Consider the following 24,951-nt stretch of genomic DNA (forward strand, 5'->3'; position numbering starts at 1 on the left):
TGCCAGCAGGTCCATGCCAGCTCTCCGCAGAGCAATCCAGTCAGCCCCACACCCCCACTCGATCCCCGCAGCCCTGCAAGTTTATTTCATTCAACTACCCATCCAATTTCCTTTTAAAATCATTGATTGTTTCTGCTTCCACCACCCTTGTGAGCAGCAAGTTCCAGGACATTACCACTCGCTGCATAAAAAAAGTTCTTCCTCACATTACCCCTGCAACTCTTGCCAAAAGCATTCAATTTGTGTCCCCTAGTCCTTGTACCATTAGTTAGTGGGAATAGCTTTTCTTTGTCTCACTTATCTAAGCCTGTCATAATCTTGTACATCTCTATCAAATCTCCCTTCAATCTCCTTTGCTCCAGGGAGAACATAGAACATAGAACATAGAACCGTACAGCACAGTACAGGCCCTTCGGCCCACGATGTTGTGCCGAACATTTACCTACTCTAATATCAAACTAACTACCTACCCTTCATTCTACTATCATCTGTGTACCTATCCAAGAGTCGCTTAAATGCCCCTAATGTATCTGCTTCTACTACCACCGCTGGCAGCGCATTCCAAGTACCCACCACTCTCTGTGTAAAGAACCTATCTCTGACATCTCCCCCAAACCTTCCTCCAATCACCTTAAAATTATGCCCCCTGGTGATAGCCCTTTCCACCCTGGGAAAAAGTCTCTGACTATCCACTCTATCTATGCCTCTCATCATCTTGTACCCCTCTATCAAGTCACCTCGCATCCTTCTACGCTCCAATGAGAAAAGCCCTAGCTCCCTCAATCTTTCTTCGTAGGACATGCCCTCTAGTCCAGGCAGCATCCTGGTAAATCTCCTCTGCACCCTCTCTAAAGCTTTCACATCCTTCCTATAATGAGGCGACCAGAACTGAACACAATATTCCAAGTGTGGTCGAACCAGGGCCTTATAGAGCTGCAGCATAACCTCGCGGCTCTTAAACTCAATCCCCCTGTTAATGAAAGCCAACACACCATACGCTTCTTAACAACCCTATCAACTTGGGTGGCAACTTTGAGCGATCTATGGACATGGACCCCAAGATCCCTCTGTTCCTCCACACTACCAAGAATCCTGTCTTTAAGCCTGTATTCTGCATTCAAATTTGACCTTCCAAAATGAATCACTTCACACTTTTCCAGGTTGAACTCCATCTGCCACTTCTCAGCCCAGCTCTGCATCCTGTCAATGTCCCGTTGCAACCTAGAACAGCCTTCCACACTATCCACAACTCCAGCAACCTTCGTGTCATCGGCAAACTTGCTAACCCAGCCTTCCACATCCTCATCCAAGTCATTTATAAAAATCACAAAGAGCAGAGGTCCCAGAACAGATCCGTGTGGAACACCACTGGTCACCGAGCTCCATGCTGAATACCTTCCATCTACTACCACCCTCTGACTTCTATGGGCCAGCCAATTTTGAATCCAGACAGCCAGCTTTCCCTGAATCGCATGCCTCCTTACTTTCTGAATGAGCCTACCATGGGGAACCTTATCAAACGCCTTGCTAAAATCCATATACACCACATCCACTGCTCTTCCTTCATCAACGTGTTTTGTCACATCTTCAAAGACCTGCCCCTCACAAAGCCATGCTGACTGTCTCTAATCAAACCATGCCTTTCCAAATAATCATAAATCCTGTCTCTCAGAATCCTCTCCAATAATTTGCCCACTACCGACGTAAGACTGACTGGTCTATAATTCCCTGGGTTATCCCTATTCCCTTTCTTGAACAAGGGAACAACATTTGCCATCCTCCAATCATCCGGTACTACTCCAGTGGACAGTGAAGATGCAAAGATCATCGCCAAAGGCGCGGCAATCTCTTCCCTCGCTTCCCTTAATATCCTTGGGTATATCCCATCTGGCCCCGGGGACTTATCTGTCTCATATCATTCAAAATTTCCAGCTCATCCTCCCTCTTAACTTCAACCTGTTCGAACGTATCAGCCTGTTCCACGCTGTCCTCCCAAACGACCAGGTCCCTCTCACTAGTGAATACTGAAGCAAAGTATTCATTTAGGACCTCCCCTACCTCCTCCGACTCCAGGCACAAGTTCCCTCCGCTATCCCTGATCGGCCCTACCCTCACTCTGACCATCCTCTTGTTCCTCACATAAGTGTAGAACGCCTTGGGATTTTCCTTAATCCTACCCGCCAAGACTTTTTCATGTCCCCTTCTAGCTCTCCTAAGTCCATTCTTCAATTCCTTCCTGGCTACCTTGTAACCCTCTAGAGCCCTGTCTGATCCTTGTTTCCTCAATCTTAAGTAAGCTTCCTTCTTCCTCTTGACTAGCTGTTCCACATCTCTTGTCATCCAAGGTTCCTTCACCCTACCATCCCTTCCCTGCCTCATCGGGACAAATCTATCCAGCAGTCGCAGCAAGTGCTCCCTTAACAACCTCCACATTTCTGTCGTGCATTTCCCTGAGAACATCTGTTCCCAATTTATGCTCCCCAGTTCCTGCCTAATAGCATTGTAATTCCCCCTTCCCCAATTAAATATTTTCCCATCCCGTCTGCTCTTGTCCCTGTCCATGACTATAGTAAAGGTCAGGGAGTTGTGATCACTATCACCGAAATGCTCTCCCACCGAGAGATCTGCCACCTGGCCTGGTTCGTTGCCAAGCACCAAGTCCAACATAGTCTCTCCTCCAGTCGGCCTATCTACATATTGAGTCAGGAAACCTTCCTGGACACACCTGACAAAAACTGCTCCATCCAAACTATTTGCACTAAGGAGGTTCCAATCAATATTCGGGAAGTTGAAGTCACCCATGACAACAACCCTGTTACTTCTGCACCTTTCCAAAATCTGCCTTCCAATCTGTTCCTCCATGTCTCTGTTACTATTGGGGGGTCTATAGAAAACTCCCAATAAAGTGACTGCTCCTTTCCTGTTTCTGACTTCCACCCATAATGACTCAGTAGACAAACCCTCCTCGACGACCTCCCTTTCTGCAGCTGTGATACTATCCCTGATTAACAATGCCACTCCCCCACCTCTTTTACCTCCCTCCCTATTCCTTTTGAAACATCTAAACCCCGGAACATCCAACATCCATTCCTGCCCCTGTGATATCCAAGTCTTCGTAATGGCAACAACATCGTAGCTCCAAGTACTGATCCATGCTCTACGTTCATCACCGTTATTCCTGACACTTCTTGCGTTAAAATAGACACACTTCAACCCATCATACTGGCTGCAACTTTGCCCTGTCAACTGTCTAACCTTCCTCACAGACTCTCTGCACTCTGTATCTGCCTGTTCAACAGCTACCCCATCCACTGATCCGTGGCTCCGGTTCCCATCCCCCTGCCAAATTAGTTTCAACCCTCCCGAAGAGCTCTAGCAAACCTCCCGCCCAGGATATTAGTGCCCCTCCAGTTCAGATGCAACCCGTCCTTCTTGTACAGGTCCCACCTTCCCCAGAAGGTATCCCAATAATCCACATATCTGAATCCCTCCCTCCTACACCAGTTCTGTAGCCACGTGTTCAGCTGCACTCGCTCCCTGTTTCTAGCCTCACTGGCACGTGGCACCGGTAACAATCCTGAGATTACTACTCTGCTTGTCCTGCCTTTCAGCTTCCAACCTAACTCCCTATATTCGCTTTTCAGGTCCTCATCCCTTTTCCTAGCTATGTCATTGGTACCGATATGTACCACGACCTCTGGCTGCTCCCCCTCCCCCTTAAGAATCCTATAGACTCGATCCGAGACATCCCTGACCCTGGCACCAGGGAGGCAACATACCATCCGGAAGTCTCGTTCGCGACCACAGAATCTCGTGTCTGTTCCTCTAACCATTGAATCTCCTATCACTATCGCTCTCCTATTCTCCCCCCTTCCCTTCTGAGCCACTGAGCCAGGCTCAGTGCCAGAGACATGGCTGCTGTGGCTTTCCCCTGGTAGGTCGTCCCCCCCAACCGTATCCAAAACGGTATATGTATTATTGAGGGGAATGACCACAGGGGATCCCTGCACTGTGCACCTATTCCCTTTCCCTCCCCTGATGGTCACCCAGCTACCTTTATCCTGTAACTTAGGTGTCACTACTTCCCTTTTACTACTCGCTATCACCCCCTCTGCATCCTGAATGATCCGAAGTTCATCCAGCTCCAGCTCCAGTTCCCTAACGCGGTCTGCGAGGAGCTGGAGTTGGGTGCACTTCTCACAGGTGAAGTCAGCAGGGACACAAGTGGTGACCCTTACCTCCCACATCCTGAAAGAGGAGCATGCAACTGCCCTAGCTTCCATCACCTCCGCACTAAATTGACAACAATTTAAAAAAAAAGGAAAACCTTACCTTACCAAACCCTCCACTCAAGAGTCCCTTTTTTTTTGGTTAGAGGAGGAGGATGGGTGGGAGACACTACACTTGTAGTGTTTCAGGTTTAGCCACTGCCCAAATATATAGGATTTACTTACCCAGCAGTCCCCTGGTCCGCCAAAACAAAAGGTAATTTACTTTAAGCTGAAACTCACCTTCCCAGCTGATAACTCGCTCGCACTATCCTGCTTCCGAAAAAGCTGCTGCAACAAAAGATAAGTTATTTTAAACTGCCCCAGATTTTCCAACCTAACCTTGTAAATAAAATCTCCCTTCCCTAGAACCATTCTGGACCCACTCTGCACTCACTCAAGGACACTCACATCCTTCTTAAAGTCTGATGACTAGAACTGGGAGCAATACTTTAGTTGGGCCTAACCAGAGCTTTATAAGGATTCATCATAACCTCCCTGCTTTAGTACTCTATGCCTCTGGTTATGAAGCCCAAGATCCCATATACTTTGGTAACCATTCTCTCAATCTGTCCTGCCACCATGAAAGGTCGATGCACATGCATTCCCAGGGCCCTCTGTTCCTGCACACTCTTTAGAACTGTGCCATTAAGTATATATCGCCTCACCCTATCCCTTCTGCCCAAATGCATCACTTCACACTAGTCTGTATTAAATTCCATCTGCCAGTTGTATGCCCATTCTGCTAGTCTATGTCCTGTTGCAGGTGATTCATATCATCCTCACTGTTTGCAACTCCTCCAAGTTTGGTATCATTGTCAAATTATGAGATTCTACTCTGTATTCCAAGATCCATGTCATTTATATATAGCAAAAAAAAACAGTGGTTTTAGCACTGACCCTTGGGGAACACCACAGTCTAGCATCCTCCAGTCTGAAAAACAACCATTTACCACGACTTGCTGTTTTCTGTGCTTAAGCCAATTTTTATCCAATTGAACACTGATCCACCTATTCCATGAGCTTACATTTTGTTACCAACCTTTGATGTGGTACTTTCTTAAAATCCATATGGACATCATATTCCCTTCATCAATCTACTCTGTTACTTCATCAACAAATTCAATTCAATTAATCAAGCATGATCTGCCTTTTACAAATCCGTGCTGGTGTTAGCGGGAATGAATCTAGAAGAACCACTCGACACTCAGGTCTGCTCCAATGTCAAACAGTTTATTTAGTTACGCCAGCGGGGAGCAGGTCACTGGGCTGTCCAGATGCCTCTCCACTGAACAAAGGAAAATCATCCATACTTATACTTTTTTCAAACAGTTACTCAGCCCATCCCGGCCGGACATGATCCAATCATAATGGTTATTGATTACATACATTACACATATTACCAATTAGATTACTCATTAGGCATCATGTGGTTACGTGATCAGCTCATAGCAAGCCCCCTGATCATCTTGTGATGTTTCCCAGACCCTCTTATCAATTATCCTTGAGTCTTCACAATGAATCCTTCTACCTTTATCAAGCTTGCATTCCTGATTGCTTCATGCAGTCTGCAGTTACACAAAGCAACTGTCTTATACACTGATATGAGGGGCCCTGCTTGGTCAGCCTAACTGTCTGTGTCTCACAGTACCATTCTCAGGGATATGACTTAGCCAATCTTGTTCCCACAGTGCCTTGGGTAAGTACTCCATTTTGTAACAATATGTGGCTATACTTTCAACTTGTGTATATATATATATTCACTAGGATTATATGAATCTACTTACTCAAATAACATATAAACAGTATGATATTTACTGCAGGTGCCTCTGCGCTTGGCAATACCCTACAACACTGGTTATCCTTAATTAACTTCTCAAGTGCCTGTTGATTTTTTCCCCTGATTATTGTTTCTAAAACCTTACCCGCCTCTGGTGTTAAACTAACTGGCCCTGGCCTAGAGTTGCTAGGACTGTCCTTACACCCTTTCTTGAATAAGAATGACATTTGCCACTCTCCAATCCTCTGGCACCTTCCCTGTATCTAGGAAAGATTGGAATATTATGGTAAGCTCTTCCGCTATCTCCACTCCCAGTTCCTTTAGCAAACTGGGATGCAAGCCATCCGGACCGGGCATCTTATCTGCCCTAAACATTGCCAGCCTTTCCAGTACCTCTTCACTCTCAATTTTTACCCTATACATTGCCTCTACTTTCTCCGTTTCTATCAATATTTTATCAGATTCCTCTTCCTTGGAAACACTGATGCAAAGTACTCGTTAAGTATTGTAGCCTTGCCCTGTGCCTCTTAATATATATTACCCTCTTTGTCCGTAATAGGCCCCACTCCACCGTTTACCACCTGCTTACTATTTACATGCCGGTAAAAGATTTTTGGGTTCCCTTTTACGTTGACTGCCATTATATTCTCATATTCTCTCTTTTCCAGTCTTATTTTCCTCTTCACATCCCCTCTCAACTTATTGTAAATGACCTGGTTCTAACTGGAAGAATTCACCTGCAATGCATTATACAACCTCTTTTTTTGCTTCATCGTAATCTCTATCTCCCTCGTCATCCAAGGTGCCCTATTTTGGTTCCCCTACCTTCCACCCTTGTTGGAATATTCTGAGACTGTATCTGAAGCATCTCTTCCTTAAAGATAACCCATTGTTCTGTTATAGTTTGCCTGCCATTCTTTGATTCCATTCTACCCTGGCTAGATCCCTTCTCATTGCATTGCAATTAGCCCTCTTCCAATCCATAAATTCTTAGGGAATTAGATCGTTTTTTTTTATTCATTCATGGAATGTTGGTGTTGCTGGCTAGGCCAGCATTTATTGCCCATCCCTAATTGCCCTTGAGAAGGTGGTGGTGAGCTTCCTTCTTGAACCGCTGCAGTCCATGTGGGGTAGGTACACCCACAGTGCTGTTAGGAAGGGAGTTCCAGGATTTTGACCTAGCGACAGTGAAGTAACGACAATATAGTTCCAAGTCTGACTTGGAGGAGAACTTGCAGGTGGTGGTGTTCCCATGCATTTGCTGCCCTTGTCCTTCTAGTTGGTAGAGGTCACGGGTTTGGAAGGTGCTGTCTAAGGAGCCTTGGTGCATTGCTGCAGTGCATCTTGCAGATGGTACACACTGCTGCCACTGTGCGTCGGTGGTGGAGGGAGTCAATGTTTGTGAATGGGGTGACAATCAAATGGGCTGCTTTGTCCTGGATGGTGTTGAGCTTCTTGAGTGTTGTTGGAGCTGCACCCATCCAGGCAAGTGGAGGTATTCCATCACACTCCTGACTTGTGCCTTGTAGATGGTGGACAGGCTTTGGGGAGTCAGGAGATGAGCTACTCGATGCAGGATTCCTAGTTTCTGACCTGCCACAGTAGCCACAGTATTTTTATGGCTACTCCAGTTCAGTTTCTGGTCAATGGTAGCCCCTAGGATGTTGATAGCGGGGGATTCAGCGATCGTAATACCATTGAATGTCAAGGGGAGATGGTTAGATTATTTCTTGTTGGTGATGGTCACTGCCTGGCACTTGTGTGGTACGACTGTTACTTGCCACTTATCAGCCCAAGCCTGAATATTGTCCAGATCTTGCTGCATTTCTACACGGACTGCTTCAGTATCTGAGGCATCGTGATTGGTGCTGAACATTGTGCAATCATCAGCGAACATCCCCACTTGTGACCTTATGATTGAAGGAAGGTCATTGATGAAGCAGCTGAAGATGGTTGGGCCTAGGACACCCTGAGGAACTCCTGCAGTGATGTCCTGGAGCTCAGATGATTGACCTCCAACAACCTCAACCATCTTCCTTTGTGCTAGTTATGACTCCAACCACGAGAGAGTTTTCCCCCTGATTCCCATTGACTTCAGCTTTGCTAGGGCTCCTTGAAGCCATATTTGGTCAAATGCTGCCTTGATGTCAAGGGCAGTCACTCTCACCTCACCTCTTTTGTCCATGTTTGAACCAAGGCTGTAATGAGGTCAGGAGCTGAGTGGCCCTGGCGGAACTCAAACTGAGTGTCACTGAGCAGGTTATTGCTAAGCAAGTGCCGCTTGGTGGCACTGTTGATGACACCTTCCATCACTTTACTGATTGAGAGTAGGCTGATGGGGCGGTAATTGGCCGGGTTGGACTTGTCCTGCTTTTTATGCACAGGAGATACCTGGGCAATTCTCCACATTACAGGGTGGATGCCAGTGTTGTAGCTGTACTGGAACAGCTTGGCTAGGGGCGTGGTAAGTTCTGGAACACAGGTCTTCAGCACTATTGCCGGAATATTGTCAGGGCCCATAGCCTTTGCAGTATCCAGTGCCTTCAGCCGTTTCTTGATATCACGGAGTGAATTGAATTGGCTGAAGTCTGGCATCTGTAATGCTGGGGACTTCAGGAGGAGACCGAGATGTCTCATCAATGCGGCATTTCTGGCTGAAGATTGTTGCAAATGCTTCAGCCTTATCTTTCGCACTGATGTGCTGGGCTCCCCCATTGTTGAGGATGGGGATATTTGTGGAGCCACCTCCTCCAGTTAGTTGTTTAATTGTCCACCACCATTCATGGCTGGATGTGGCAGGACGGCAGAGCTTAGATCTGATTCGTTGGTTATGGGATGCTTAGTTCTGTCTATTGCATGCTGCTTACGCAGTTTGGCATGTAGGTTGTGGCTTCACCAAGTTGACTCCTCATTTTGAGGTATGCCTGGTGCTGCTCCTGGCATGCCCTCCTGCACTCCATTGAACCAGAGTTGGTCTCCTGTCCTGATGGTAATGGTAGAGTGGGATATGCTGGGCCATACGTTTACAGGTTGTGGTTGAGTACAATTCTGCTGCTGCTGATGGCCCACAGCATCTCATGGATGCCCTATTTTGCATTGCTAGATCTGTTCGAAATCCATCCCATTTAGTGCCACACAACACGATGGAGGGTATCCTCAATGTGAAGGCGGGACTTTGTCTCTACAAGGACTGTGCGGTGGTCACTCCCACCAATACTGTCATGGACAGATGCATCTGCAGCAGGCAGATTGGTGAGGATGAGATCAAGTAGGTTTTTCCCTCTTGTTGGTTCCCTCACCACCTGCCGCAGACCCAGTCTAGCAGCTATGTCCTTTAGGACTCAGCCAGCTTGGTCAGTAGTGGTGCTACCGAGCCACTCTTGGTGATGGACATTGAAGTCCCCCACCCTGAGTACATTCTGCACCCTTGCCACCCTCAGTGCTTCCTCCAAGTGGTGTTCAACATGGAGGAGTATTGATTCATCAGCTGAGGGTGGGCAGTAGGTGGTAATCAGCAGGAGGTTTCCTTGCCCATGTTTGACCTGATGCCGTGAGACTTCATAGGGTCCGGAGTCGACGTTGAGGACTCCCAGGGCAACTCCCTCCCGACTGTATAGCACTGTGCCAGCACCTCTGCTGGGTCTGTCCTGCCAGTGGGAGAGGACATACCCGGGGAAGATGATGGCAGTGTCTGGGACATTGTCTGTCAGGTATGATTCCGTGAGTATGACTATGTCAGGCTGTTGCTTGATTAGTCTGTGGGATAGCTCTCCCAACTTTGGAACAAGCCCCCAGATGTTAGTAAGGAGGACTTTGCAGGGTCGACAGGGCTGGGTTTGACGTTGTCGTTTCCGGTGCCTAGGTCGATGCCGGGTGGTCCGTCCGGTTTCATTCTTTTTTATTGACTTTGTAGCGGTTACATACAACTGAATGGTTTGCTAGGCCATTTCAGAGGGTATGTAAGAGTTAACCACATTGTAGTGGCTCGGGAGTCACATGCAGGCCAGACCTGAAAAAGAGGATTAAAGGGTATAGGGAGTAAGCAGGAGACTGGAATTACACTAGGTGGAGAAATACACTGACACAGACTTGCTGGGCTGTTTTGGCACTGCAACATTCTATAATTCGATTAAACAGAGGTTATATAATAGGGTCTATAGGTTTATGAAAGTGAAGCTCTGGTCACATAATTCACAAACATTCTAGATACATAGGAACAGGAGTAGGCCATTCAGCCCCTCAAACCTGCTGTACCATTCAATTAGATTATGGCTAATCTGTACATGCACAACTCAGTTGCCTTTAGGTAAGGAACCTGATGAGAGCTTTGGAAGGGCAGGGAGTGAATTAATGGATGTCTCCTGCCCAAAAAGTATCGTGTTATTATATTTTTGGTTGAGTCATAAGTGGTTTGTTTCCTGTAAATTATTCAGCTCTGAAAACCTAAAAAATTAAATGTACTGCTACACTACTTTGACCTGCCTTCCACAACAAATATTCCTCATTCGTAAGTTTCAACTTTGCACTGTACTTAAAAAATAATCCACAGTGGGAAGGGAGTGATGAGCAAGTGGGGTTGGGGTTTTGGACAATTGAAGATGTGACAGCTGAGGGATCTAAAGAAGTGCTCAGAGATCTCGCCTATGATTGAGGCAGTGCAGCCACACCATTGACCTCACATCCATTTTGAGTGGAAGTCTAAATTTGCCCCCATTGAGTCTAGAGGTAACAATGGTATAGCTAGGGTTTTGGCAGCATTGATGTTAAGGTAGAGGCAAAGGCAGAGAACACAAATCAGACCACAACAGGTGTACAATGACCGCAGTTTTAAAAGCATTTAATACAAATTGAAGAGAATTACAGTGTCAAACAGCTCAGAATTACTGCAATGCTTCTTCACAATAGAATTACCATACATAGGTAAGTTGCAAAGATATCCTGGCATTAATAAAGAATGAAATATTAAAAGATGTTTTTACTGGTGATCCTATGAAACCTTAAAAATTTGCTTCCAATAGGTTTCCTCTCGAATAGCTACTTTTAGTTAATACAAAGACAAAGCAGTTATATATTTCATTAAATCAACATTTAACATTAGTGCCATTATAGTACTAATTTAAATTCGAATATCTCTCAAACACCCTTTGTAGACCGTTTAGTAAACATAAACTATCTCATATGAAACAAACATTGCTCAAAATCCACTACAAGTCTTACATGATTTACACATGAAAACGTAATCTATGTTTTATCTGTTTTATTTCATATTTAAGGTTGTATTTGTAGCTTTTTCCACAATAAAAATCTCACCGCTGTTCATTCAGAAACAAACTTCCGATATTTAGAAATCTCAAGTATTAATTGGGCACAAGACTCATAAGGCATTTTGGTTGAGTTTACATTTTAACATTCAGCCATTGCAATTTTATAAACATACAAGTTAAACCTTCATGCTTTTACAATGTTTCGCACCTTTTGCTCGCCGCCGTCTACTTTTTGTGTCTAATCCGCCCACTGGAATTTATTCTTCATCTTTTAAGACATGATCCTCTCAATATATATATATATATATATATTTACCCTTCCCCATTTGACAACCACAGCTGCTCTTGACAAACATTGCAATCCGCTCTCAGTTACTAACATGCCCAGACTTGAATTCTTCCAAAGGCCAACTGAGTCCAACATCCGACAACTTGTGTGAGGAAAGCCCAGCCTGGAAAGCTGGTAAAGAAAGCTGAGACCACTTTTTTTTTAAACCATTTTACGGTGTTGTAACCTTGAGTTGTTTTTGATAGTTTCGGCTCGGCCGTTCAGGTGGACTGTTGTAACACTTTGCTGACGGTATTCAGCATGAGCTGGAGGAAATTAAAAAGATCTCCAATATTCCTCAGCTCCAGGGCACATTCCTTCAAAGCCTTTGGATCTGAAAGAAGTAAAAACAATAGTTTGTTGATCCCTGTTTTAACTTTCTGCCTAAAATCTATTATTTAAAAAAAAACACACTGAACTGCTTGGTCCACCGCTGCTCTCTCTTGGTTTCATTCTTCGATATATTTGTTTCATTATTAGAGATATTTGTGTAGGAGCGCTTGGGATTTGTTTTGCCCCAGTATCCAAGTCGGGCGTGGACAGCAGAACTCAACTGACAACCCATTGCTTACACAGGGATCCAGGCCGGTCAGGCTGATCCCAGGAGACTTATCCTTGAATGGGGCTCTCAGGACACTTACCCTTGCATGGAGTTGGACGCGGGTGTCCAAAGCTTTTTCTCGATGACCCCACACGAACTTTCATTTTGTCTCCGGGGCTGGGCTATTTCACTTCTCTCGGACAGGCAACAATGTGAACGATCGCTGCTCGCTGGCTTCTCCTGCGCTGTCGAGACAGACTCTGGTTTTATAACCAGCTTGTTGGCTGAAGCAGGGGAATACCAGAGACGTAGGCAGGCAAACAACTGAATGCCGTGTCTCACTCTGTGTAACGAGGAAGTTGGCAGCTGTATCTTATATGCGGTTTATATTTAGACAGACTACGTATTGAAAAGGAAAGTGCTTGCAGAAACGTCATTTTCCCGGCCTTGCAGTGGGCTGCACTTACCCATATAAGGGCCTAAAGAGGGAACTAACTGCAAAAGTACACACAGCAGTTATTCAATTTCCTTTAGATAAAAACAGTCTAACGTTATTCTCAAACCTCCCTGATTATTTAGTTCCTCCTTCAAAAAAAGTGCACCCTGAACCCAGTCAAGATGGCTCTGCTGCAAACTCCATGCTCTTGCCACCAATTCCATTCCCCTTCTTGACCGCTGTCGCAGACTGTTTGCAGCCTTAATGTCCTATTTGATCCCGAGAGCTTCTTATACCCCAAGTGCTCACCATCACAAAGAGCATCTACTTCCACCTCAGCATCATCTCCACCTTTACCTCAACCCATCTTCCACTGAAACCCTCATCGATGTCTTTGTAACCTCCAGCCTCAATGATTCCAATACTCTCTTGGCCAACCTCCCATCACCACATTATACAAACCTCTGATGCTCATAACCTTTGCTATCACCCTGGCCTTCCTCACTTACTTCGGCTCCCGATCCCACAATGTATCAAATTTAAAATTCTGATCTAAATCCCTTCATGGCCTTGCATCTTCTTGTCTCTGTGGCCTCCTACAGTCCTACAACTCTCCCCCCAACCCCCACTCTCTGTCCTCGGACCTTGTGCATCCCCAAGAACTTCACCCTACCATTGCCTTCACTTGCCTAGACCCCGTGTGCTGGAATTCCATCTTTAAACCTTTCTGCCTCTTCACTTGCTGTTATTTTAAGACCTTCCTGAAACCTACTTCTTTGGTGAAGCGCTTGATCATCCTTCTTAATATCTCCTGTGGTTCAGCATCTTTTTTTTTATTGCACCTCTGTCAGGCACCTTGGTATGTTTTTCTTCATTAAAGGTATTGTGTTAAATGTAAATTGTTGCTGAAAATTGTTCCTGTAAATCCAGAAAGATATTAGAAATTCCACAAACTGCTCAGAATCATCATAAACACATCAAGCATCTCCAGGGATATTTTTTATGTAACTGGGACAGTGTTTCTTTTAAGCTGATTTATTAACAACAACTTATATTTATGTAGTGCCTTTGGCATTGTAAAACATCCCAAGGCACTTCACAGGAGTATTACCAAGCAAACTTTGACACCCAGCCAAATAAGGAGATATTGAGGCATGTGGCCAAAAGCTTAATCAAAGAATAGGAGTGCCTTAGAGGAGGAGAGAGAGGGGGAGAGGTTTAGAAAAGGACTTCAAGAGCTTAATGCTAGGTAGCTGAAGGCATGGCTGACAATAGTGGAGTGCTGAAGGGGGGAATTTTATGCTGGCAGCAGGATCTCAAAGTCAGGGAAATTGACTCCAAGATCCCTGCATCGCCTCTTCTATGGGAGGCCTACTGAATTCATTGATGAAGCAGCTGAAGATGGTTGGGCCTAGGATACTACCCTGAGGAACTCCTGCAGTGATGTCCTGGAGCTCAGATGATTGATCTCCAACAACCACAACCATCTTCCTTTGTGCTAGGTACAACTCCAATCAGCGGAGAGTTTTCCCCCTGATTCCTATTGACTCCAGCTTTGCCAGAGCTCCCTGATGCCATACTCGGTCAAATGCTGCCTTGATGTCAAGGGCAATCACTCTCACCTCACCTGTTGAGTTCAGCTCTGTGCCATAAATCACTCTATGATTCTATGGCCTAGACCTAACTGTTAAGCAAATTTATTAAATAATGAACAAACCAATATATAACAATATGATAACATGTCATCTGTGGCTTTACCCACAAAAAAGGCAGGACAAAGCAAATCTCCTCAATGCATTAGCGATGCTGCAGGTATAGGTATGGGAATCTGGCCTCTGCAGTGCATGCGCTGTATATATCAAATCTAATCAATTTTTAATGCTAATCTGTATCTCTAGAAACAGCTGTGAAATATGGAACTGCCCTCAGTCTTGTTTCCTTTATAACTGGAGAGTTGGCTAAAATCTACCTTCCTAACAACAAGATTTGATTGTTTGATTCCACACCACTCCACAGACTTCTATGTAGGACTGCTTTTACATTTTCTCTTTTTTATGTTATTATCCTTTCATTTCAGTGTGTCACCAAGGTTCATTACAAATTCATAACTTCCAACTTCATTCAACAAATAACAGATAGATTCAGTTGTGAATATGACAATCACAAGGTCTGCAAATATTTGGAATTGTGTGCTAGGTTCTCTCTCAAGTCTGGAGCAGAGGTCATGTATTGGAAAATAGTTAACATGGCACCTTTAGAAAGGTCCATTGGATTAACTGAGGCCAGTGGCCCGAACATTTGTTGTGCATAAGGTATTAGAGACATCCTGAAAGAGAGGATAATGAACAAATTGCATAAGTGCAGCATGATAAGAGGGAGTCAGCATGGATAAGGAGAGAATGTTCTTGCCTAACAAATTTCCAGGGGTTCATTGAGGAAACAATGGACCTTATTGACAATGGAATTCTGTGGTAAGTGATATATTTAGATTTTGGCAATCCTTTTGATCCCATGTCACACAAGTAATTAGTCCATAAAGTAGGAAGACGTGGAATATGAAGCAAGCTTTTGAGGTGATTGAAAATTGACTAAATCAGAAAGAAAATAGGATAATTGTGAATGGAGGTGTATCAGTGTGGCAAGGGATCATGAATGTGGTGCCAGAGAATCTAATTGCCTTATAACCCTTTTAAACTATAAGATAGATGTGTAAATATTCAGTGGGTAAAGTTATACTATTGGGTGAGATGACATCTTTGCAAAATGGTATTTCCCTTCACTTTCACATACATCCTTTCTTTCTCATTAGCGGTCAGCAGACCGACTTCACTCAGTCTCACACACTATCATGTATGGGTTCTAGATAAGATAAGCATGTAGTTGCTGATCTTCTCTTGAGGCCAGGTTTTGGATTCCAGTATGGAAAATTAAGCATACGATTCTATGTTTAACTTCCATGTTCTCTTAAAATACACATTAAACTTTTTCTGCCCCTATCTCACAACATTAGCACCTTATCACATCTTCAGGACATCCCAAAGTGCTTTACAGCCAATTAATTACTTTTGGTATTGTTCCAATCAGGTGAGGAGGGATTGCAGGGCTCCCCTCTTGTCCCTCTCCTTGTTTGACCGCAACAGGGTTTATTTCTTTTTTAAAAGTAAATGTACTTGCAAATTCAGTGAGTGTTTCACTATTTACGTGCTATGATCATGAAACAACCAATCGGACAGGTTTTCTTGAGTTTAACAAAGAAAGAGATTAGCTTTGTTGTGCGTAAACTGATCTAAGTAAAATAATAAACTGCGCTCCAATTTTCTCTCTCACACACACACACACACACACACACACACACACACACACACACACACACACACACACACACACACACACACACACACACACACACACACACACACACACTACCAAGTGGGGAAGGATAGATTGGTCGGATAGAGCATGGTGCAATAAAATGGGATATGCAGTCTGATGTTTGGTGACGTGGTTGTCTTCCAGCTGAAATTGGTGGTCCTGCGGCTTCCAGCTTGTAGAGGTGGCCAGCAGATTTGGGGTTTTCTGGAGAACAGAAATGCAAATGGTTTCCTTCATGGAGTCTCTCTCTGTCTGCAGCAATGATAGACTTAGGTGGTCACAGCCAGCAGGCAGGGTTAGAAATTTGCCAGGTGGACTGCGCAAAGAGAGAGGGACCCCACTTAGGTGTCTTCTGATCAGTGTGAGTTGCTTGTCTGCAGTGGGCCTGTCACATGATCGCTCAATGTATATTCCCTCTTGCAACTTAATTAGTTCATGTCTAGGAATTCCCTGTCTCTCAATCAGGATCCCATTGTCCCAATGACCTTTGAGTGGTCTGTCTCCACCAGTTTAATGTTCGAAGATTGCCTTTAATGTTAATGGAGACTGGCCAGATGAGGCACTCCAAACTTCTCAAGTCATAGTTCTGGAGGGGACTGGCCAGACATTCCGACTCCCTCTCAATGCAGTGGAATGTAAAGGATTTTGATGCAAATTTTGGTGGCCATCTTAGCTGCTTGCAGTCACCTTTTGGTCTGTTCCTTTTTTAAAATTTAATTAAAGTTTCCAGCTGATGGATTAATAAGTCCTCATTTGGCAGAGCACGTGTTTGTGACAATATGTCATCACTGTTGTTGTTTAGGCAAATGCAGCAGCCAATCGATGCACAAAATGGACTCTGGGTGGGGGACTTCAATGTCCGTCACCAAGAGTGGCTCGGTAGCACCACTACTGACCAAGCTGGCCAAGTCGTAAAGGACATAGCTGCTAGACTGGGTCTGCGACAGGTGGTGGGGGAACCAACAAGAGGGAAAAACATACTTGACCTCGTCCTCACCAATCTGCCTGCCGCAGATGCTTCAGTCCATGACAGTATTGGTAGGAGTGAGCACCGCACAGTCCTTGTGGAGACGAAGTCCCGCCTTCACACTGAGGATACCGTCCATCGTGTTGTGTGGCACTATCACCGTGCTAAATGGGATAGATTTCGAACAGATCTAGCAATGCAAAACTGAGCATCCATGAGGTGCTGTAGGCCATCAGCAGCAGCAGAATTGTACTCAACCACAATCTGTAACCTCATGGCCCGGCATATCCTCCACTCTACCATTACCATCAAGCCAGGAGACCAACCCTGGTTCAATGAAGAGTGCAGGAGGGCATGCCAGGAGCAGCACCAGGCATACCTCAAAATGAGGTGTCAACTTGGTGAAGCTACAACCCAGGACTACTTGCATGCCAAACTGCGTAAGCAGCATGTGATAGACGGAGCTAAGCGATCCCATAACCAACTGATCAGATCTAAGCTCTGCAGTCCTGCCACATCCAGCCATGAATGGTGGCGGACAATTAAACAACTAATTGGAGGAGGTGGCTCCACAAGTATCCCCATCCTCAATGATGGGGGAGCCCAGCACATCAGTGCGAAAGATAAGGCTGAAGCATTTGCAACAATCTTTAGCCAGAAGTGCCGAGTTGATGATCCATCTCGGCCTCCTCCTGAAGTCCCCAGCATCACAGATGCCAGACTTCAGCCAATTCGATTCACTCCGCGTGATATCAAGAAACGACTGAAGGCACTGGATACTGCAAAAGCTATGGGCCCTGACAATATTCCGGCAATAGTACTTGCCGCGCCCCTAGCCAAGCTGTTCCAGTACAGCTACAACACTGGCATCTACCCAGCAATGTGGAAAATTGCCCAGGTATGTCCTGTACACAAAAAGCAGGACAAGTCCAACCCGGCCAATTACCGCCCCATCAGCCTACTCTCAATCATCAGTAAAGTGATGGAAGGTGTCATCAACAGTGCCATCAAGCGGCATCGCTTAGCAATAACCTGCTCAGTGACGCTCAGTTTGGGTTCTGCCAGGGCCACTCAGCTCCTGACCTCATTACAGCCTTGGTTCAAACATGGACAAAAGAGCTGAACTCAAGAGGTGAGGTGAGAGTGACTGCCCTTGACATCAAGGCAGCATTTGACCGAGTATGGCATCAAGAAGCCCTAGCAAAACTGAGGTCAATGGGAATCAGGGGGAAAATCCTCTGCTGGTTGGAGTCATACCTAGCGCAAAGGAAGATGGTTGTGGTTGGTGGAGGTCGATCATCTGAGCTCCAGGACATCGCTGCAGTAGTTCCTCAGGGTCGTGTCCTAACGCCAAACCATCTTCAGCTGCTTCATCACTGACCTTCCTTCAATCATAAGGTCACAAGTGGGGATGTTCGCTGATGATTGCACAATGTCCAGTACCATTTGTGACTCCTCAGATACTGAAGCAGTCCGTGTAGAAATGCAGCAAGACTTGGACATTATCCAGGCTTGGGCTGATAAGTGGCAAGTAACATTTGTGCCACACAAGTGCCAGGCAATGACCATCTCCAACAAGAGTTAATCTAACCATCTCCCCTTGACATTAAACGGCATTACCATCGCTGAATCCCCCACTATCAACATCCTAGGGGCTACCATTGACCAGAACCTGAACTCGAGTAGCCATATAAATACCGTGGCTACAACAGCAGGTCAGTGGCTAGGAATCCTGAGGCGACTGACTCACCTCCTGACTCCCCAAAGTCTGTCCACCATCTACAAGGCACAAGCCAGGAGTGTGATGGAATACTCTCCACTTGCCTGGATGGGTGCAGCTCCAACAACATTCAAGAAGCTCGACACCATCCAGGACAAAGCAGCCCGCTTGATTGGCACCCCATCTACTAACATTCACTCCTTCCACCACCGACGCACAATGGCAGCAGTGTGTACCATCTACAAGATGCACTGCAGCAATGCACCAAGGCTCCTCAGACAGCACCTTCCAAACCTGTGACCTCTACCAACTAGAAGGACAAGGGCAGCAAATGCATGGGAACACCACCACCTGCAAGTTCCCCCTCCAAGTCACACACCATCCTGACTTGGAACTATATCGCTGTTCCTTCACTGTTGCTGGGTCAAAATCCTGGAACTCCCTTCCTAACAGCACTGTGGGTGTACCTACCCCACATGGACTGCAGCGGTTCAAGAAGGCAGCTCACCACCACCTTCTCAAGGGCAATTAGGGATGGGCAACAAATGCTGGCCTGGCCAGTGACGCCTGCATCCCATGAATGAATAAAAAAAAACTCAGGTCCTACAAACAGCAAATGAGATGAATGTCTGGTTAACCTGGTTGTGTTGGTTGAGAGAGGAATGTTGATCAGGGCACCAAATAGTGAGATGGGATCCATTACATTCACGTAGCTTCAGTTCAACATCTCATCTGAAGGACAGCATTCCCTCAGCACTGCACTCTTGTGAGCCTAGTTTATGTGCTGAAGCCCAGGATTGTGGCACAAACCAACAACATTCTGATTCACAGGAAAGAGTGCTACCAACCGAGCAAAAGTAATTACTGTTGTTGATATTAGCAAATAAATGCTTAATGTGTTCATATGACATTCCTCGGTTCTCGAATTTAACTTGTGAACATATTCAACAAAGTCCAAACGTGGCCATGGTAATTTGAAAGTGCAGATGAGATGTGTACCTTACTGAGGCCATCTAGTGGCTGTATCATGCAATCAGCACATTAATGGCAGGACGCAGCATAGATTATTATTGAGTGCTGTATATTGCTGGTTAGAACTGAGCTAGGTTCCCCCTCACAATTTGTTTCTGGTAGAGGTATGTCCTGCTCTTCTCCCCACTACTCCACGAATGGGTCAATGTAACCCCTACTCCAAAGAATTGATGGGTGGACTGCGCCTAATATTCAATGGAAATAAGTTCTGCTTGTAACTCAGAGCATTAAGCCCTAGAATCATTTGTGTCGCTCTCCAATTGATCAATATCATATTCCGATAAGAATGCCCAAAATTGCACTTAGCAGGCTATTATTAGTCTTACAAATAACTTATTTGAGATTTCAAACAAACTATTTCAACTTGTATTCAAATTCCCTCAAGATACATCCTAGTACTTAATTGACCAAGCTAATAGCAACTTCAGAAAATGCTGGAATCGATGAAAGGCCACAGACCTGAAACGATAACTCTGTTTCTCTCTCCGCAGATGCTGCTAGATCTGCTGAATGTTTCTGGAATTTTCTTTATTTAGCTCGGATTTCTAGTATTTGCAGTATTTTGATTTTTTAATAGCAACTTCACATTGATTGGATACTTTCAATGACTGATTGATATTCACACCAAATTCTTTATCTTTTCTACTTTTGTTAATGAACCTGCGTTCATTCTATTATTACTGTTATTCCCCATTGCGTCATACAATGCCTTTAATATATTTCTATTAAGATCTACCAACCATTCTTAATCCATTTGCTTACTTTTTCAGATCCTTCTGAATGCTGTTTACATTTTGCACTAAAATACCCGCCATAGCACAATGGGAGCCTATTCACCATGGCAGAGCTACATCCAGCAGAGCTTTTCCCATTTATAATCAGCTTGTACTTTCTATTGCCAAGCCAGTTTTCATTAATGTCAAGATAACCGTTCCAGGCCCCAAATGCTCTTTCCAAGTGAAACAGTGATTCACTTGTACTTCCTTCAATGTAGTACACTGTATTTATTCACTGCTCACGATGTAGTCTCCTCTACACTGGGAGGACCAAATGCAGATTGGGTGACCGCTTTGTCGAACACCTCCGTTCAATCCCCGAGCTTCCAGTCACCTGTATTTTGATTCTCCACCTTACCTCCATTCTGACCTATCTGTCCCTGGCTTGCTACAGTATTCCAATGAAGCTGCACAAGCTCAAGGAACAGTACCTCATCTTTCGACTGGGCACTTTATAACCTTCTGGATTCAACAGTGAATTTAACAATTTAAAATCATAACCTCTGCCCCCATTTTGTTCTGTTTCTCTTTGCTGGTTTGTTTTTTTTCTCTCCCTTGTTTCTTTCTTATTTCCTTTGCTTTCAGATGACAATTATTCAGGATCCTGCCATTCACACTTCTTCCAGACTCATCTTTTATTTCTTTATTTGTCCCATTATTGCTCCCTTTGGCCCTGCACCATGAACCCTTTTATCATTTAATTTCTCCTGCCCTCCACCTTATCACATACCTTACCTTTTCTTCTTCTTCCCGCTCTCCCCCTTTCTCTTGCTCAAAACCTATTATATTTCTAACTTTCCCTAGTTCTGATGAAAGGTCACAGACCTGAAACATTAAATCTGTTTCTCTTTCCACAGACCTGCTGAGTATTTCCAGAATTTTCTGTTTTTATTTCAGTTTTCATTAAGTTGCCATTAACTCCGTGAGCCTTGATTTTTTGGAAAGTCTCACATGAAGAATTGTGTCAAATGCTGTCATGGCCAATAATTATCCCTCAACCAATACTACTAAAATAGATTAACTGATCATTTCAGTGCTTACTGTTTATGGGATTTTGCTGTATGTAATTTGCTGCCATGTTTCCCTATAATACAACTATGACTGCAAAAGTTGGCTATAAACTAATTCAGGACTTCCTGAGGTCATGAAAAGTGCTTGCTGCAACGGGTGAGGAAGGGGTCTCGGGCTCCCCTCGTGCACCTTTCCTGGTTTGGCCGTAACAGGGTTTATCTTTTTAAACACAGTGGCCGGAATTTTACTCTGGGCGGACAGGAGCTGGACTCCGACGTAAATGTCGGTGCTGAACCCGCTTCCGCCCAGCCTGGGGATCCGTCCCGTATTTTACGGATCCCCAGACTTTAATTGACCCGAAGCGGGACTTCCACCCACTTGAGGGAGAAGGTCCCGCCTCAGTGGGCTGCCGGCCAATCAGCGGGCTGGCTGCTCTTAGTCTCAGCAGTGCCACCGGGAGTGGTGGCCACTGCTGGGACTGCAGCCCAGCCGACCGAGGAGGAGACCAAGGAGCCGGGACTGAAGGTAAGTTGCCTCACAAGGGGAATCGGTCGTGCCCTGGTGAGGCTAGGGTGGTTGTTTGGGGGGAGGGGGGGGCGTCTTGGATCCCGGGGTTGGGTTGGGAGGCGGGGGTGGCCCTCAATCGGCACCCTGTGCCTGATTGCCAGGCCCCCCGGGGTGCGGAAAGGCCGGCAGTTATAGCTGGGTGGCTGTTCACGTTCCTAGCACACCCGCTTGCCACGGGTAAAATACTCATGGAGGCGGGCGAGGGCCCCTCAGTGGTCGTTAAGTGGCCACTTAAGGGTCTTGATTGGTCTCGGGCGGGCGGGCGGGCCGCTTCTCACCGTCCCCACCCCCGCGGCCGGACCTCTGTAAAGTTGATCGGAGGTGGAATCGGGGCAGTTAGGCTTCCCGGAGTCTGCCGCTTAATTTTACCCTGCCCCCACGCCACCATCCGACCCACTGGGGCGACGTAAAATTCCGGCCAGTGTTTTTAGCATAACACCTCAGTGAGTTCTTGCTCACTGCTCACTAGTTGTAATTGGAAAATTAACCACTCAGAAAGGTTTTCTTAGGTTTAAACAAGAAAGATGTAAGTTTACTAGCCTTAACACTCTAACTCAGTTAAAATTACTAAACATACACGACACAACCACGCTAGCATGCATACGAGATAAACACACACAGAAATAGATACAGAGGGGGAGAAAGATTAAAGGGGCAGGTTTAAGTAGGGTTGGCAGTAAATAGAATTCAGTTACTGTCTTTCGGTTTTGATGTAAAGTCCTTGGTTGGAGTTGAGGTCTTGCTGGAGCCCAGTGCACACTTTCAAATTTGCTTCCCTGATACCAGAAAGCTGAAGAGATCCTCCGTCTTGAGGTTTCAGCTGCTTCTGTGGGTCCCTGGGACTTTGTTTGAGAGAGAGAGAGAGGGAGAGACCTTCCTTCTCTTCTGTCTTCAAATTGTAGTCTGCCCAAACCTTTCTGTGATGCATAATTCAAACAGTTCCCAGTCTGGCCAGCAGGCAAGTCATGTGACCAGCTGTTAGTTTGAAACAGCATCGTCTGCGAGAGTTGTTGATTCTCAAAGTTTTCCAGGTGGGGTGTGGAGCTCTGGCTCTTACACAGACAAAGAAGGTTGATTATTATGATTGCCCAGACCAATCTTGTTAATTGAATCAGTGAGAACTCCCATTGACTCTCTATTCAACTGTCTCTCAGAATGCAAATGTGCAACCATGTTCCAGCTGTCCAACTCTGTGGTCTTTTTTTTCAAGCAAGTTCTGTGCAATGTCTAGTAAAAGGTTTCAAGTAGTGTTCCATCTGACAAAATTATATGTTTCTATTTGGCAGGTGTGGTTTCTGTCACACCCTATATAAACCCTTTCTTTTTACTTTCTATTTGTGGTTCCATAGTTTATGCCTCATTTTTTATTTGAATATTGAGAAAATGTTAACTCGTCTTTACTTTAACTACAATAAAAGCAAAATACTGCAGATACTGGAAATCTGAAATGAAAACAAGAAATGCTGGAAATACTCAGCAGGTCTGGCAGCATCTATGGAGAGAGAAGCAGAGTTAGCGTTTCAGGTCTGTGACCCTTCATCAGAACTCAGAAGAAGGGTCACAGACCTGAAACGCTAACTCTGCTTGTCTCTCCACAGATGCCGCCAGACCTGCTGAGTATTTCCAGCATTTCTTGTTTTTATTTTTAATATAACTAGACATTTCTAATGTCACCTAAAATCTTGCACTGTATCTTCTAATTTTGTCAGAACCTACTGTTACAATTCAGAACATTCTGCAACTGAAGTGAAAGAAAAGCACTATTTAATACACCTCTGGAACACAATGATAGATCAAATAGTCATGTTTCAATTTTTTTTGTAGTCTGCTTTTGAGTTGGAAAATCAGAAGATAAGTTAGAATGTTCTTTAGAGAGAAATGTACTTCAAGCCAAGTGAATTAGCTAGTGTCCATTTTAATCAGTACACATATCGGGGTAGCTGCTGTGTAGTCACACTCCCGACACAGAGCTTCACATGCATAGGACACATATCAAGAACTCAAGTACAGAGGTCAGCATGCTTCACAGAATTTTCCCACCTACTCTTTGCAGAGGACCCTAAACCTGTTGGTTCCCTGACTTCCACACCCTAATCCTATGTTCCTGATAACAAGGTTTTGTGCTAGGAACGTAACTTTATAATATCTGCTCCATTGTGTTTTCTATAATTAGTCAGTGACAAGTAAAGCAAATGGTTGTGTTTATTAACAATAATACAGTATTACTGGCTACAGGAACCAAGATAGTGGAAAGCTTCAATCATCAACAAGCAACTGGAGTCAGAAGTTGGTACTTTTCTTTGGAAGACCTTGTCTATTTTTTTAAATTGTAATTTATGCTATTTTTGTTACTGTTATTAATTTCTTCCTATTCATAATTACTGGATTTTATTCCTGCTCTCAATTAGAGTCATAGAGAGAGATACAGCACTGAAACAGGCCCTTCAGCCCACTGAAGTCTGTGCCGACCAACAACCACCCATTTATACTAATCCTACATTCCCTACCACATCCCCACCACCTACCTATACTAGGGGCAATTTACAATGGCCAATTTACCTATAAACCTGCAAGTCTTTGGCTGCGGGAGGAAACCAGAGCACCCAGCAGAAACCCATGCAGTCACAGGGAGAACTTGCAAACTCTGTACAGGCAGTACCCAGCACCGAACCCGGGTCACTGGAGCTGTGAGGCTGCAGTGCTAACCACTGCGCCACTGTGCCACCCACAATTCTGTGCAGTTAATTTACAATTCTGTTTTTCCACCACCCACCCCCAATCCATTGGCTGTATGTATGAATGCATATATATCTATACAATATTAAAAACTTTGTCAATGACGCACACCATTGCTAACTGCTGGGTAAACATTTTCAATAGGAATTCCAG

At 45.0% G+C, this 24,951-nt stretch overlaps 1 long non-coding RNA gene across 1 annotated transcript; it reads right to left on the bottom strand.

Moving 5' to 3' along the window:
* Positions 1 to 10,870: 10,870 nt before the first annotated feature.
* LOC137370058 (uncharacterized) lies at positions 10,871 to 12,566 on the bottom strand. The gene is made up of 2 exons (XR_010975071.1): positions 12,282 to 12,566; positions 10,871 to 11,974 (listed from the first exon to the last, which is right to left on the bottom strand). It is a non-coding gene; the product is annotated as an uncharacterized lncRNA (long non-coding RNA).
* Positions 12,567 to 24,951: the final 12,385 nt, after the last annotated feature.

This window comes from Heterodontus francisci, chromosome 1, assembly GCF_036365525.1.
Source record: "Heterodontus francisci isolate sHetFra1 chromosome 1, sHetFra1.hap1, whole genome shotgun sequence".
Lineage (NCBI taxonomy): Eukaryota > Metazoa > Chordata > Chondrichthyes > Heterodontiformes > Heterodontidae > Heterodontus > Heterodontus francisci.